The 17,000-nt window shown below is 38.3% G+C and overlaps 1 pseudogene; it reads left to right on the forward strand.

Annotated features, from left to right (window-relative positions):
* LOC133656400 (gamma-aminobutyric acid type B receptor subunit 1-like) overlaps window positions 1-17,000 on the forward strand; it is a 182,550-nt pseudogene that overhangs the window by 98,121 nt on the left and 67,429 nt on the right.

A 17,000-nucleotide genomic window follows, 5' to 3' on the forward strand; every position in this document is an offset into this window, starting at 1 on the left:
ATAATTCAACAAGTTGTTATCAACAGACACTGAAAGGTTGTGTTAGTGTATGTGCTATGGCGCCATCTTTTGAACAAGGTTGCTTACTGCAGTTGCTGTGGGTTGCACGTCTCCAGTACTTTGTTCTGTTTAGTGCTTTCAACCGGAAGTACAAGTGCCGTTCGTCTTCAGCGATTCTTCATTCATCACTCCAAGCAATGTTTGTAAGTTTCCTGGGCGCAGCCACCGCTGCTGCTCACTGCTCCCCTCACCTCCCAGGGGTTGAACAAGGGGATGGGTAAAATGCAGAGGACAAATTTCACCACACCTAGTGTGTGTGTGACAATCATTGGTACTTTAACTTTAACTTTACAATATAACTAAAACAATTCATACATTCTAAACAGTCCCATTTGTGATGTTTGTAGGGGTGTTTTCATGCATATTTGTATGTGCTATTGTAATGTAATGAAGCTGGTGTCTTTAGCATTAGCTAATATGCTAACACGTATACAAGTGTCAACGTTACAATTATTAAGGCCTACTGAAACCCACTACTACCGACCACGCAGTCTGATAGTTTATATATCAATGATGAAATATTAACATTATAACACATGCCAATACGGCCGGGTTAACTTATAAAGTGACATTTTAAATTTGCCGCTAAACTTCCGGTTCGAAACGCCTCTGAGGATGACGTATGCGCGTGACGTAGACCGGGGAACACGGGTATGCCTTCCACATTGAAGCCAATACGAAAAAGCTCTGTTTTCATTTCATAATTCCACAGTATTCTGGACATCTGTGTTCGTGAATCTGTTTCAATCATGTTCATTGCATTATGGAGAAGGAAGCTGAACAAGCAAAGAAGAAAGTTGTCGGTGCGAAATGGATGTATTTTTCGAACGTAGTCAGCCACAACAGTACACAGCCGGCGCTTCTTTGTTTACATTCCCGAAAGATGCAGTCAAGATGGAAGAACTCGGATAACAGAGACTCTAACCAGGAGGACTTTTGACCTCGATACACAGACGCCTGTAGAGATCTGGGACAACACAGACTCTTACCAGGATTACTTTGATTTGGATGACAAAGACGCAGACGTGCTACTGTGAGTATGCAGCTTTGGCTTCTAATCATTGGATCGCTTGACCGTATGTGCGCAACTTTTTTTGCGTATGTACGTAACTTTTTTAAAATATATAAGCTTTATGAACCTTGGGTTAGGTGAACGGTCTTTTGGGCTGAGTGATTGTGTGTGTGTTGATCAGGTGTTTGAATTGTATTGGCGTGTTCTATGGAGCTAGGAGCTAGCATAGGAGCTAGGAGCTAGCATAACACGTACCGTACCGTACGTGCGCGTCACGTACGTAACTTTTTAAAAAATATATAAGCTTTATGAACCTTGGGTTAGGTGAACGGTCTTTTGGGCTGAGTGATTGTGTGTGTTGATCAGGTGTTTGAATTGTATTGGCGTGTTCTATGGAGCTAGGAGCTAGCATAGGAGCTAGGAGCTAGCATAACACATATCGTACCGTACGTGCGCGTCACGTACGTAACTTTTTAAAAATATATAAGCTTTATGAACCTTGGGTTAGGTGAACGGTCTTTTGGGCTGAGTGATTGTGTGTGTTGATCAGGTGTTTGAATTGTATTGGCGTGTTCTATGGAGCTAGGAGCTAGCATAGGAGCTAGGAGCTAGCATAACACGTACCGTACCGTACGTGCGCGTCACGTGCGTAACTTTTTAAAAATATATAAGCTTTATGAACCTTGGGTTAGGTGAACGGTCTTTTGGGCTGAGTGATTGTGTGTGTTGATCAGGTGTTTGAATTGTATTGCCGTGTTCTATGGAGCTAGGAGCTAGCAGAGGAGCTAGGAGCTAGCATAACAAACACGCAGGTGTTTTTATGCAGGATTAATTTGTGGCATGTTAAATATAAGCCTGGTTGTGTTGTGGCTAATAGAGTATATATATGTCTTGTGTTTATTTACTGTTGTAGTCATTCCCAGCTGAATATCAGGTCACCCCCGGCTCTCACAACATCTTCCCTATCTGAATAGCTTCAACTCCCCACTAGTCCTTCACTTGCACTTTACTCATCCACAAATCTTTCATCCTCGCTCAAATTAATGGGGAAATTGTCGCTTTCTCGGTCCGAATCTCTCTCACTTCATGCGGCCATCATTGTAAACAATAGGGAACTTTGCGTATATGTTCAACTGACTACGTCACGCTACTTCCGGTAGGGGCAAGCCTTTTTTTATCAGATACCAAAAGTTGCAATCTTTATCGTCGTTGTTCTATACTAAATCCTTTCAGCAAAAATATGGCAATATCGCGAAATGATCAAGTATGACACATAGAATAGATCTGCTATCCCCGTTTAAATAAAAAAAATTCATTTCAGTAGGCCTTTAGTTTATGATGGCATTCTGTTTGTATTGTTCCAGTTTCATAAATTCACCAAAACATCACTGTGGACTTTTTCAGTCTGTTAGCTGATTGGAGCGCTGGCTTCCGCAGCTAATGGGCCCGACATGATGACTTCTGTTTTGTTTTATCAGCCGTTTTACTGGCACTGTTTGAAAACAATTAAGGTATGTAAATAAATCTAATTTCACAACGCATATAGCTGCGGCTTACAGTCCGGTGCGGCTAACATATGGAAAATATTTTTTTCTTCTAAAATTTTGTGGATGCGGCTTTATAGTCCGAAAAATAAAGTGTCTCTGTGTCACCCACTCACATCCTCACTTTCGTCTTTAAATTGACAGGAATATTGAGTTGTGATGCTAATCTCTCATCTTGTCTCATTGGTTTGTTTTTATGATGGGATAGGATACACATTTATTCATCCCATAGCAGGGACATTATGTGGTTGCAGTGCAGATTCAAAAGGTTTACAAAAAAGTATTAAAAGTAGCCCAAAAGTCATGAAAGTGCTACCCCTGGTTGTGCAGTCCAGAAAGGGTTTATACCAAAAGGTGAAAAAACAAGGGATAAACATTAAAGAAGGAGGATAAAAAAAAGAACTCAGAGCTGCTGTAACCAGCTGCCACTTTACATACGGCAACAAAAGTACAACGCAATGAAAAACTTAAAAAAATAGCAATAAATAATAAGTATTGGGCACATATGATTGCACCATGAGTTTGAGTTTGAGTTTGAGTTTATTTCGAACATGCAAGCATACAACATGATACATCACAATTTCCAGTTTCTCTTTTCAACATGTTCGAAAAGGAGTAGGAAGAAGCAGAGTTTATTTAATCCTACCCCTTTTCTTTACATAACAGTTGCAAAACTTTTTGTTCACTTCCTGTTCACAATTTTTTCACAATAAACTCCATAAGTAATCACAATAAAAATAAATAAATAAATGATAGTAAGAATTTAATAATAATAATTGGTGAAGTAAGTCATATTTCATATGATGAGATAAGTAAGATTACTTTAAGAATGAATGAATGAATGAATGGATGGATGAAATAAATTGAGAAGGTTTGTCATGGTTCTTCTTCTTTGTACTTTGTAAACACTTTAAGTTTGAAGAGTTTCTTGAAGTGTATCATATTAGTACATTGTTTGATTGCTTTGCTTAATCCATTACATAATTTAATTCCACATACTGATATACTGAAGGTCTTAAGTGTTGTACGTGCAAACAAATGTTTTAAATTACGTTTTTCTCTAAGATTATATTTCTCCTCTTTTTTTGAGAAGATATGTTCTATATTCTTGGGTAGCAGGTTATAGTTTGCTTTGTGCATAATTTTAGCTGTTTGCAAATTCACTATGTCGTGGAATTTCAGTATTTTTGATTCAATAAATAAAGGGTTTGTATGTTCTCTATATCCAACATTATGTATTATTCTAACTAAACTTTTTTGTAACACCGTTAATGAATGAAGTGTACTTTTGTAATTATTTCCCCATATTTCTACACAGTAGCTCAGATATGGTAACACTAGTGAGCAGTAGAGAATATGAAGGGATTTTTGGTCTAGAACATGTTTTGCTTTATTCATTATTGACGTGTTTCTTGCAACTTTATGTTGTATATTTTTTACGTGAGATTTCCAGTTCAATTTATCATCAATCATTATACCTAGAAATTTGGTTTCATTTACTCTTTCAATTTCTATTCCGTCTATTTGTATTTGTGTTTGACTTTCTCTTCTACTGTTACCAAATAGCATTATTTTAGTTTTACTAAGATTCAACGATAGTCTGTTTTTGTCAAACCATCTTTTTAATTTGTTAATTTCTTCTGTTATTATTTGTATTATCTCCTGTGTGTTCTCTCCTGAACAAAACGCTGTTGTATCATCCGCAAATAATACTAACTTTAAATCTTTTGTAACTTTACAAATGTCATTTATATAGAGATTGAATAATTTAGGTCCTAGTATTGATCCCTGAGGTACACCACAGGATATATTTAGCGTTGTAGACCTGTATTCGCCTAGCTTCACGTATTGTTTCCTGTTCGTTAGATAACTTCTTATCCAGTTTAAGACTAACCCTCTGATGCCATATCGTTCTAGTTTTTTGATTAAAATATTGTGATTAATTGTGTCAAATGCTTTAGTTAGATCCATAAAAACCGCTGCCGCACATTTTTTACTATCTATTGCATTGGTAATTTCTTCTGTAATTTCAATTAAAGCCATTGAAGTTGAAACATTAGCTCTGTATCCATATTGGTTCTCTTCGAGTATTCTATTTTTATTTATGAAACTTTCTAATCTGTTATTGAACAGTTTTTCAATGATTTTAGAAAATTGTGGAAGTAGAGAAACAGGTCTATAATTTGTAAATTGATGTTTGTCTCCAGTCTTATAAATTGGTGCAACTTTAGCTATTTTCATTTTGTTTGGAAATGTACCTGTTTGAAATGATAGGTTACTAATATACATTAATGGTCCTGAGATCTCTTCAATAACCCTTTTTATCGTTTCCATATCAATTCCGTTACAATCAGTTGAAGTCTTAGATTTAAATTTTTTTGCAATTGTAACTATTTCCTCCTGTGTCACATTACTGAGGAACATGGAGTTGGGATTTCGCTCTATGGTATCATTATAGTCCTCAATTGGAACTGGGTCTTGAATCCTTTCTTCCAATTTTGGTCCAATATTTACAAAATAATTATTGAAGCTTTCAACTACTTCCTTTATGTTGTCATTTTTTTTTATTTTCATCTAAGAAGTATTGAGGGTAGTCCCTCTTAGTTCCATTTTTAATAATGCTATTGAGGATGCCCCATGTTGCTCTCATATTATTTTTGTTCCTATCCAATAATTCACTGTAATATTCTTTTCTACATGATCGTAGTATGTCTGTTAACTTGTTTTTATACTTTTTGTACTTAATTTCTGCCTCTATAGTTCTTTGTGGTATAAATTTTCTATATAGTGTATTCTTCTTCTTACAAGCATTTTTTAATCCTTTTGTCATCCATGGTTGATTATTCTTTCTCTGCTTGTTACTGAGTTGTATCCATGGACAATGTTTGTCATAAAGTATTATGAACTTGTTTAAGAAATGTTCATATGCTTCATCAACCTCTTTTTCATTATACACATTGTCCCAATCTTGCTTTTGTAGCTCAATTTTGAAGGCAGTCATCCTCTTTCTGTGCATAGTCTTCGAAATGTCCTTTTGTCTTCCATGTTCTTCTTGTAGTTTCCATCATATATTGTAAAAACTGGCAGATGATCACTAACGTCGGTTATAAGTAGACCACTTGTAGTGTTATTATCAAAATCATTGGTAAAAATATTATCAATAAGCGTGGCACAGTGTCCTGTGATTCTGCTTGGCTTTGTGATTTTAGGGTATAGACTGATGCTGTACATTGTATCAATGAAGTCATCAATAGACTTTTGCTTTGATAAATAATACAACAAAAACAATTAACACAACACTTAATACAACAAAAACACTTAACACCCATAGGGACGGCGTGGCGAAGTTGGTAGAGTGGCCGTGCCAGCAATCGGAGGGTTGCTGGTTACTGGGGTTCAATCCCCACCTTCTACCATCCTAGTCACGTCCGTTTTGTCCTTGGGCAAGACACTTCACCCTTGCTCCTGATGGGTGCTGGTAGCGCCTTGCATGGCAGCTCCCTCCATCAGTGTGTGAATGTATGGGTGAATGTGGAAATACTGTCAAAGCGCTTTGAGTACCTTGAAGGTAGAAAAGCGCTATACAAGTATAACCCATTTATCATTATCATTTATCATTTATTTAGACAGTTTCATTCATTTTATCTGAACAGATGAGGGATTTTTTCCCCCTCATTCTCATGGCGCTCCCTGTCAAATGCCACGCTGGGCAATTCCCAAGTGGCTCATATCTAAAACCCCTTACTGCTTTTGGGGCAAGGCTGATTCTGACAAAGGTGCCCTGGAAAAACCTGCTAATGGTTTCAAAGGAGATAAGACCACAAGTCAACAAGAGATGTATGAGTAACACACTTTGCTGTGATGGAATAAGATCCTGCAGGGCTCGCAAGGTCCCTCTGTTCTCAAAGATGCATGTACAGGCCTGTCAACACCTGAATGAGTCAGAGAAAGCCCTGGAGAATGTGATGTGGTCAAGAAGAAAAATGTTGAGCTTTTTGGCATCAACTCAACTCACTGTGTTGGAAACCAGATAAAAAAAATTACCCCATAAACACCATCAATCCTTCCCGTGTGTACAGTAAGTGGAAACATTTACTGCCAAGGGCACAGAATCTCTGACGGGAACCTCCTGGTCGCAACCACAACACTGAAGATGGCCCAGTGATCCAAAACACACGGCGATGGCAACAAGTCAGTGGCACAAGAAGAAGCACATTAAGGTCAAGCCAGTCTCCAGAATTTAATCCCACATCTGTGGAGGAGGCTGAAATTCTGAGCAAAGGGCTCAGAATTTGGGAAGTATCTGTGAAGAGTAGATCAAAATCCCCCGAGATGTGTATAAAAACCTCTTTAATGGTCGCCAATTACTACTGTAAACCATGTTTTGCTTAAGGATCAAATGCCATGCATCCAAAATAAATTCAATTTATTTTATGTTTTTTCTTGATTTGTTTTGACATATATTTTATCTTTCAGTATGTTTTTAAAAAGAGTGTAAATGATAAAATCAGCAGGAGATAAAATACTGTAATTGTTCCTCCATTGTTTTGATAGTGAATAGCATTTAGTCCAACAGAACTGTTTTACTGCTGCATATAAACATACAGTGCATCCAGAAAGTATTCACAGTGCCTAACTTTTTGAAAATGTTTTTGTACTACAGCCTTCTTTCAAAATAGAATAAATGCACTTTTGTCCTCAAAATTCTTTAGACGATATCCCATAATGACAATGTGAAAGTTTTTTAATTTTGTAAACGTATTAAAAATTTTAAAAAATGCTTAAATCATTTGTTCATAAGTATTCACAGCATTTGCTCAATACTTTGTTGATGCACTTTTGGCAATAATTATAGCCTCAAGTCTTTTCGAATATGATGTCACAAGCTCGGCACACTGATCTTTGGGCAGTTTTGCCCATTCCTCTATGCAGCACCTCTCAAGATTGGATGGGAAGCATTGGTTTTCGTCCATGATTTCTCTGTACATTGCTGCATTCATCTTAGCCTAGTCAGGGAGGTGACCAAGAATTAAATGGTCACTCCGTCAGAGCTACAGAATTCCTCTGTGGAGAGAGTAGAACCTTGCTGCAGTGAAGGACATCTCCGCAGAATCAACCAATCAGACCTGTATGGTAAAGAAGCTAGACGGAAGCCATGTCTTAGTAAAACGTTTGGCAAAATGCACCCTAAGAAAAACTCTCTGACCATGAGAAACAAAATCTGTGGTCTGATGAGATTGAATTGAACTCTTTGCCAGGCACCATGTTTGGAGGAAACCAGGCCCCGCTCATCAGCATGCCAATACCATCTCTAGAGTGACGCATGGTGGTGGCAGCATCATGCTGTGGGGATGTTTTCAGCAGCAGGAACTGGGAGACTAGTCTCGATAGAACAATCTCAATAAATAAAATACTGTAAAAAACAAAATTCAGAGTTATAGGATTAGATATATTTTATTTTCCAAATAGGATTTACAATACAATTACATTCATCAAAAAAATGTAAGATAATTTCCTCTGACTCTTGGTGGATGTTAACAGGATGACAGCTTCTATATATTCAAGACTGATCAATAGTTCTGGGGTCCCATTCTTCTTTCTTTGTGCGACGTTGTGTGATGGTTTATATAAATGTGGTGCCTCATGAGACGCTAAAAAAAAACAATGATATCAGCATTCTGTGGATTACATTAAAAGCAACTCACAATCCCTCGTATTGAGGGGAAGAATCCCTCTGTGATTGCCATTATGTCAGTGAACATGTCTCGTGTTGTACAAGTGGCCTCTCAAGACATACAGTTTTTATACACTGTAAATTTTGTTCAGTAAACTGAAACTACTTACCTTTAAAATGTATGTTCACTGCTCCTAATTTCAACATTTGTCAAATTCAACTACACCTGCAAATACCTTTTTGCTACTAAGTTTTTGCTGTCAACTGTAAACAATATTTGATTAAATATACCTACAGTAGGGGTGTTCCAATCGGGTTTTACGCAACCAAGTTCGATACTGATCATTTATAAGTGAGATTGGCCGGTCACATGTATTAAATTTGAATGTATTTATGGTGAGTGCTATTGATAGTGTAACAATATCAACAACAATATTTAAACTAGTTTTTTATTCTCTTTTATTGCATACAATTGTTTGAGTCAATAGTACACAATATCTAAACTAAAACAAAAACTACTATCTACTACTCATTGAAACCCTTTGTATTTTGCCCTCAAAGACCTCCTGTGTCCAGGATTATTCCTTAAATTTGTAAACATTAACCAAAACGACAGAAAAATTTAATTATCGATCTACAGTAGAAAGGGGATTCATATGGCCCCATTTATCGCGGTTTACCTGACACATGAAATGTGACGAATTGGGGGGTTGCAGTTTTCATTTTAGCCAGCAGACTGCAGTAAAGTGTTAAATATCTAAAAAAAAAAAAGTGTTTTGTGGCATTTCCAACTTCAACCACAGCGTCAGTTGCTATTTAGAGAGGCGCTTTTCATCATTTTCAGCAGACTGCATTGCAAAATTATTAACCCCCCACTTTCCTCTCAAGCGAGACCCACCCAGGAATGGGGCCATATCAACTGATCAATCAATCAAAGTTGACTTATACAGCCCTTTATCACAAATTTCTCAAAGGGCTGCAAAAGCCACAACGACATCCTCGGCCACATCAGGACAAGAAAAAACTCAACCCAATGGGAACTACGAGAAACCTTGGAAGGGACTGGGGGGATACCGGTGCAATGGATGCCGAGTGGATACGGTTAATAATGTAAGAGTCCAGTCCATAGTGGGGCCAGCAGGGGAACATGCATCTTGGATATAGACACGTCGGGGCGCAGAGACGTCACCAACTGATGCATAAGGAGTGGTCCACCCCGGGTCCTGACTTCATGTGAAAGTCCAGTCAATTGGGAGGCCAGCAAGGGATCATCTTGAATGGAGACAAGTCAGCAGCGCAGAGACGTCACCAACTGATGCAAAGAGGAGTGGGCCGTCCTGGTCCCCACTTGGAACAGCTAGTGCAGCTTCCGTGAGCAGAAAAGAGAGATCTTCAAATAGGGTTCTATTTAAAGGCTAGAGTAATATAAATCCCTTCCCTACTGTAATCACTCCAATATTAATCATATACTGATACTACCTTTGATATCTGCATTACCATTAAGGAATCGAAAAGTATTAAATCTGTGACAAAAATAATATCCGCTCTGTCTAAACGATACCGTTTGATCAGCTGCTCGTCATCAAAAAAAAAAAAAACATTGTTCCGTTCCCTGAACGTTCGCGCACGTCTCTCTCGCCTCAGTGCCATCCCCTGCTGGCAACTCCTAACCACTTAAGACACCTCTGAAGGTCTCTTAAATATCGTGGAGAGTAGGAGTGATTCTTAGACTTAAGAACGTTGATAAAAAGCTTTTATTCTTAAGTTTGAGAGTAGGACTAAATTTCGCAAATTCTCAGGACTTAAGTGTAAAATGGCACTCTAAGAAGCTTGATAAGTACGGCCCCAGATGTGTTAACAAGTGATCCGGGACCCTTAGAGCAGGGCTCATCAACCAAATTGATGTCGGAGCCACATTTCCAGAAAGCTAAGGACCATGGGGCCGAACTTCTCCCTTCAATATTATTCTTATTTTAAGAACCAGCATCCTCTGCAGTAGACTTTTTTTTTTTTTTCGGTCTATTTATTTTGTCAGTAACAAATTTCAACAGCTCATCAGGGACCCTGCACCGGATACGCTGGTGTTTGAGTGTATGACATGTGTCCCTAACTGCTGTCTGGTCTGTCCGTTCAGGTGTGGTGTACGGGTATAAAGGCTTGCTGCTGCTGCTTGGCATCTTCCTGGCTTACGAGACAAAGTCAATATCCACGGAGAAAATCAATGACCACCGGGCTGTGGGCATGGCTATCTACAACGTTGCTGTGAGTTGAACAAAAAAAATCAGACCAAACATTAACCTTACATGGGTTATTTAATGAAGTCATGCTTAAAAATGAAACTAATGTATGTTCATGGTTGTACTTGTGCATATGTTCCTATTACACACATCAGAAAGATTTTAAAAATATCTATATTTTTTAAATTGTGTGTGAATAAGATTTGCTCACACTTAGATTGATATTTTAATCTTAGATTGTGTATTTTACAATAATCTTACAAATCATAAACAATTTTAATATTTCCATTGTGTGTAAAGTCGCGTACAGTTTTGATTGTAGTTTAAACATAAGATACTAATGTCCATAATGCATAACATAATAATGGCATGCAGTGCGGTGGTACCACAGTTTTCATACGCCCCGATTTTGGTAGGATTCGGTTTTTGATTTAGTTTTTTTCCGCAGTTTTCAGTTACTGTCTCTGTTATTGTACCATTGCACATTGCGCTGAACAAACTAAACTGTTTGCCCATGTATCAAGCGAAACAAAGAATCCCACGCCGCATCTGTTACCCTGTACTTTTTTTTATTGAGTATAATTGAAAAATAATGCACAGTGGGGCCAAAAAAAGTTGTGATCGCTTGAATTTTGATAAAGAAGGTAAGAAACGCTTTTGAATTACAAAAAGACTCTTCCCTACACTTCTACCTCTCCACTCATCGTCGTCTTTAGCCCCAAGTGTGTTTAACCAAGTTAAAGCTGATGCTAAAAATTCATGGATCCATTTCTTTCATATTTCATGTGACTTTCACTTAGTTTTATGTGTGTGAAACTACAATTACTCTGCATAAAATGCGTGTCATGCTGTTTTGGGTGTCTGAAACAAATAACCGTATTTTCCAGACTACAGGCCGCCACTTTTTTTTCCCAAGCTTTGAACCCTGCTAGTTATACAAAGGTGCAGCTAAAAAAAAAAAAAATTGCCAACAGTCGTAATGTTTTGTATTCAACGAACTTACATATTAGTAACACCGACACAGAGACTCAAAAGGTGTGTTATTGTCTGGGCTATAGTGCCATCTTTTGGATGAGTACCCTCACTGCAGGTGCTGCAGGTTGAAAGTCTACAGTAGTTCCTTCTGTTTCATGCCTTAAACCAGAAGTATAAGTGCGGTTCCGTCTTACTCGTCGTAATTAGCTTTTCTACTCATATGGTTTCTTCATTCATCACTCTAAACGTTTGTAAGTTTTACATTATAACTAAAACAATTCATACTTACTAAACCGTCATATGTCTGATAGTAGTGTTTTCATGCATATTTGTGATTTTTTTTTAATAAGTGGTAGGATGTGTAAGTAACTCATTGCATTAGTTTCAGTTAAATAAATGCCAGCTGAAATAATTCTCTTTGCAGGAATTATCCAATAATGTGACTTGTTTTGTTTTGGCAGAAGAAGCCGCAGTTAAAATTGTACCTCCGTCTTTTAGCTAGTTAACTTTACAACGTCCAAGTGGTAACACATAGGTCCAACTTGCATTTAATAAACAAAAGACTGCCAAAAACCACAATGACAGCTGTGGTCCGTATGGGTAGCAACTAAGTACCGCAGCGGTACTTAGTTGTTAATATCTTTTCCACCACTTGTTTTGCAGTATTGACAGTCTCAAACAAACAGAAGAAGTCTGGAGCTAAAGTCAGAGGGAAGTTTTTTAAGAGCTGAAATGGTGAAGCTGTATTTTTATTTGCACTTAAATAATTTTTGACAGTAAAGAAATATATTCATTATTAATTTACCGTATTTTTCAAACTATAAGTTGCAACTTTTTTTCTACGCTTTATACCCTGAGGTTTATAAAACGGTGCGGCTAATTCATGGATTTTTCTTCATTAACGACCATAATGTTTTGTACTCAACAAAGAGTTTTCAACAGAGACACTTAAAAGGTGTTTTATTGGTTTGCTATGGCACCATCTTTTGGACAAGTTTGCTCACTGCAGGTGCTGTGGGTTTAAAATCTACTTCCTGTTTTGTGCCTTGAACTGGAAGTATATCCCCATTCATGTACTATTCGTAAGTTTTACAATATAACTAAAATAATTCATAATTAATAAACCATCCCTCCTTAGTGTTGTTTTTGGGTGTGTTTTCATGCATATTAGTACGTGCTATCGTAATGTAATCAAGCTAGCATTCTTAGCATTACCGAGTATATGCTAACACGTTTACAAGTGTCTTTGTTAGTATTATTAACTTACAATGGCATTCTTTTTGTATTGTTTCAGTTTTGCAAGTTTACCAAAACGTCACCATGGAGTTATTGAGTCTGTTTAGCTGATTAGAGAACTAGCTTCCGCAGCTAGTGGTTCCATGACGATGACTTAGGTTTTGTTTGATCAGCCATTTTACTGCCCGTGTTGCAGGCATCGTTTGGAAACAAATGAGTCATGTAAATAAATATTTACAAAATCTTTCGTACCGGTATATATCTGCAATATATAGTTAGGTGCCACTAATATATGTAAAAATATTTATTTCTTCTATAATTTGGTGGATGCAGCTTAAATACCGGTGCGCTCTATAGCCCAAAAAGTACAGTAGTTTATTTATTTTAGCACAACATAGTACGTCAATTTAAATGTTGTCAGTTATTTACGAGTCCCTTCTTATGCAGTATATATGGTAAGTACTTATTTTGCTAATCAGCCTGACCTAAGCCTAAGGTTTATGTGTTAAATAAGTAATAATCTTTGTGAATAATACATGGTTTCATATCATTTGACAAGGTTTTAAACTGTAGGTAGGTTAAATGTAATTGTTGAATACAGTTAAGATCAAGACTAAGATTAGTAATTCAGTTTTCATATTTGATATTTAACAACTTTGATAAAGTGGATAAATTGGTCCCTGAGGTCAAAAAGGTTAAGAATCCCCAAGGTACATGATGATAGAGGGTCTTACTCAGTGTTGCTCAAGTTTAGAAGAGTATTTCTCCCCAAAATAGTGTGACTTAAGGTTCTATTCAATATTCATTCACTCCAGGAATGTTGCGACCAACCTTTCCTTCTGGTAGCTGAGAGGTGGAAATTAATTATTGGAGCTGGTATGACGCGCAAAGACGCCGAAATCCGGACTGCGTTTTGTGTATTTATTAGAACACTCGTTATGTATTACATAGGGCAGTATGGATAATGTGGCGTGTGCACAGCATATAAATTTAAGCGTGAATTATAGCGGTCAACAAAAGTAAGGCAATGCATAATTCATTCCTTCCTCTCTTCTAAATCCTGTTCTTTATTTCCTCCTTCCTCAGGTACATGCTAGTCCGTTAAATACTTCCTTTGTACATATGACACACCCATGCCAATGCCCAAATGAACAACACCTCCCTTCAACCCTGCAGACACTCCTACACACATTGCTACCCAAAACCTTCATTCTGTCTCCTACAAGAAATTTGCCATGTCACAATTGCATCTGTTCACAAAAATTCTAACATTTCCCGCAAATTATGCACAGCCTCGCAAATTTGTCCAATGCCTGCAACTTCCCTGCACATTTTGGCCGATCAGTATAAAGGCACTCAAACGCACACATTAACTACCTAATCAAATTATTTCTTGTGTAGACAAAGCAAGAATGGTAACATTTTACAATATATCAAGTCTTTATTGCTTAAACATCTTAATTGTTGTCCTCCTTTGTAGCTCAGACCTACAAACGTTTGTACATTAATTTCCATCTGAAGGGCTAAGCCTTCTGGGTAATGTAATGTTATTTTTTGTAATTTGTATCTTGTAGTCATGCTAATTTGGTGCCTGTTTCGAGTATCAATCAATCAATCAATGTTTATTTATATAGCCCTAAATCACAAGTGTCTCAAAGGGCTGTACAAGCCACAACGACATCCTCGGTACAGAGCCCACATACGGGCAAGGAAAACTCACCCCAGTGGGACGTCAATGTGAATGACTATGAGAAACCTTGGAGAGGACCGCATATGTGGGTAACCCCCCCCCCTCTTGGGGAGACCGAAAGCAATGGATGTCGAGTGGGTCTGACATAATATTGTGAAAGTCCAGTCCACAGTGGATCCAACACATCAGCGAAAGTCCAGTCCATAGTGGGGCCAGCAGGAACTATCCCGAGCGGAGACGGGTCAGCAGCGTAGAGATGTCCCCAACCGATGCACAGGCTAGCGGTCCACCCCGGGTCCCGACTCTGGACAACCAGCTCTTCATCCGTGGCCCCCGGACCTGTGCAACTCCCCCTCCATAAGGGAGAGGGAAGCAGAGGAGAAAAGAAAAGAAAAGAAACGGCAGATCAACTGGTCTAAAAAGGGAGTCTATTTAAAGGCTAGAGTATACAAATGAGTTTTAAGATGGGACTTAAATGCTTCTACTGAGGTAGCATCTCTAACTTTTACCGGGAGGGCATTCCATAGTATTGGAGCCCGAATAGAAAACGCTCTATAGCCCGCAGACTTTTTTTGGGCTCTGGGAATCACTAATAAGCCGGAGTTCTTTGAACGCAGATTTCTTGTCGGGACATATGGTACAATACAATCGGCAAGATAGGCAGGAGCTTGACCGTGTAGTATTTTATACGTAAGTAGTAAAACCTTAAAGTCGCATCTTAAGTGCACAGGAAGCCAGTGCAAGTGAGCCAGTATAGGCGTAATATGATCACACTTTCTTGTTTTTGTCAAAAGTCTAGCAGCCGCATTTTGTACCAACTGTAATCTTTTAATGCTAGACATAGGGAGGCCCGAAAATAATACGTTACAGTAATCGAGACGACATGTAACGAACGCATGGATAATGATCTCAGCGTCGCTTGTGGACAAAATGGAACGAATTTTAGCGATATTACGGAGATGAAAGAAGGCCGTTTTAGTAACACTCTTAATGTGTGACTCAAACGAGAGAGTTGGGTCGAAGATAATACCCAGATTCTTTACCGAGTCGCCTTGTGTAATTGTTTGGTTGTCAAATGTTAAGGTGGTATTATTAAATAGATGTCGGTGTTGAGCAGGATAATCAGCATTTCCGTTTTCTTAGCGTTGAGTTGCAAAAAGTTAGTGGACATCCATTGTTTAATTTCATTAAGACACGCCTCCAGCTGACTACAATCCGGCGTGTTGGTCAGCTTTAGGGGCATGTAGAGTTGAGTGTCATCAGCATAACAGTGAAAGCTAACACCGTACTTGCGTATGATGTCACCTAGCGGCAGCATGTAAATACTAAAGAGTGCAGGGCCAAGAACCGAACCCTGGGGAACTCCGCACGTTACCTTAACATAGTCCGAGGTCACATTGTTATGGGAGACACACTGCATCCTGTCAGTAAGATAAGAGTTAAACCAAGACAAGGCTAAGTCTGACATCCCAATACGTGTTTTGATACGCTCTAATAAAATATTATGATCAACAGTATCGAAAACGGCACTAAGATCAAGAAGCAGCAACATAGATGACGCATCAGAATCCATCGTTAGCAATAGATCATTAGTCATTTTTGCGAGGGCTGTCTCCGTAGAGTGATTTGCCCTGAAACCGGATTGAAAAGGTTCACAGAGATTGTTAGACGCTAAGTGTTCATTTAGCTGCTGTGCAACAATTTTTTCGAGGATTTTCGAGATAAACGGAAGGTGGGACACCGGCCAGTAGTTTACCAAGAGATCAGGATCGAGGTTAGGTCTTTTGAGTAGAGGATGAATAACCGCTTTTTTGAATGCTAGGGGAGCAGTGCCAGAGGAAAGTGATAAGTTTATAATATTTAACACTGATGGACCTAATAATACAAAAAGCTCCTTAATAAGTTTCCCAGGAATTGGGTCAAGTAAACATGTTGTTTGTTTTGTCCCATTTACACATTTTAACAATTCCTCCAATGATATTTCATCAAAGAGAGAGAAACTATTTTGGAGGGCAGTGTCAGCTTTCTACATGATAATTTATGGGCTTTAGTTTCTTCTGTAAACCATGGGGTACGCCTTTTAGGGGCCCTTTTTAGCTTTAGCGGTGCTACACTATCAATGGTGTCGCGCAGGGCGTCGTTAAAGTTGTTAGTGAGGTTATCAATAGAGCCCACATAATTTGGGAATGGTGCCATTACCGAAGGCAGTAGGTCAGCAAGAGTCGTCGTTGTGGCAGCATTAATGTTACGACTGCTATAGTAGTTATTATTATTATTATTATTAGTTTGTTGACAATGAGTCAGAACTTCGGATTTTATAAGGTAATGATCGGACATTACTTTAGTGTACGGGAGTATCGTAACTTTAGAGGTGGTGACACCCCTGACAAGCACTAGATCTATCGTATTACCGTTGCGATGCGTGGGTTCATTTATTATTGTGTAAGACCACAGCTATCAATTACAGTCTGGAGCGCCACGCACGGAGGGTCCGATGGGGTATTCATATGGATATTAAAGTCCCCCATTATGATTATATTGTCGGCGTGCGTCACTAGATCAGCAACAAACT

This window comes from Entelurus aequoreus, linkage group LG08 (assembly GCF_033978785.1).
Source record: "Entelurus aequoreus isolate RoL-2023_Sb linkage group LG08, RoL_Eaeq_v1.1, whole genome shotgun sequence".
Lineage (NCBI taxonomy): Eukaryota > Metazoa > Chordata > Actinopteri > Syngnathiformes > Syngnathidae > Entelurus > Entelurus aequoreus.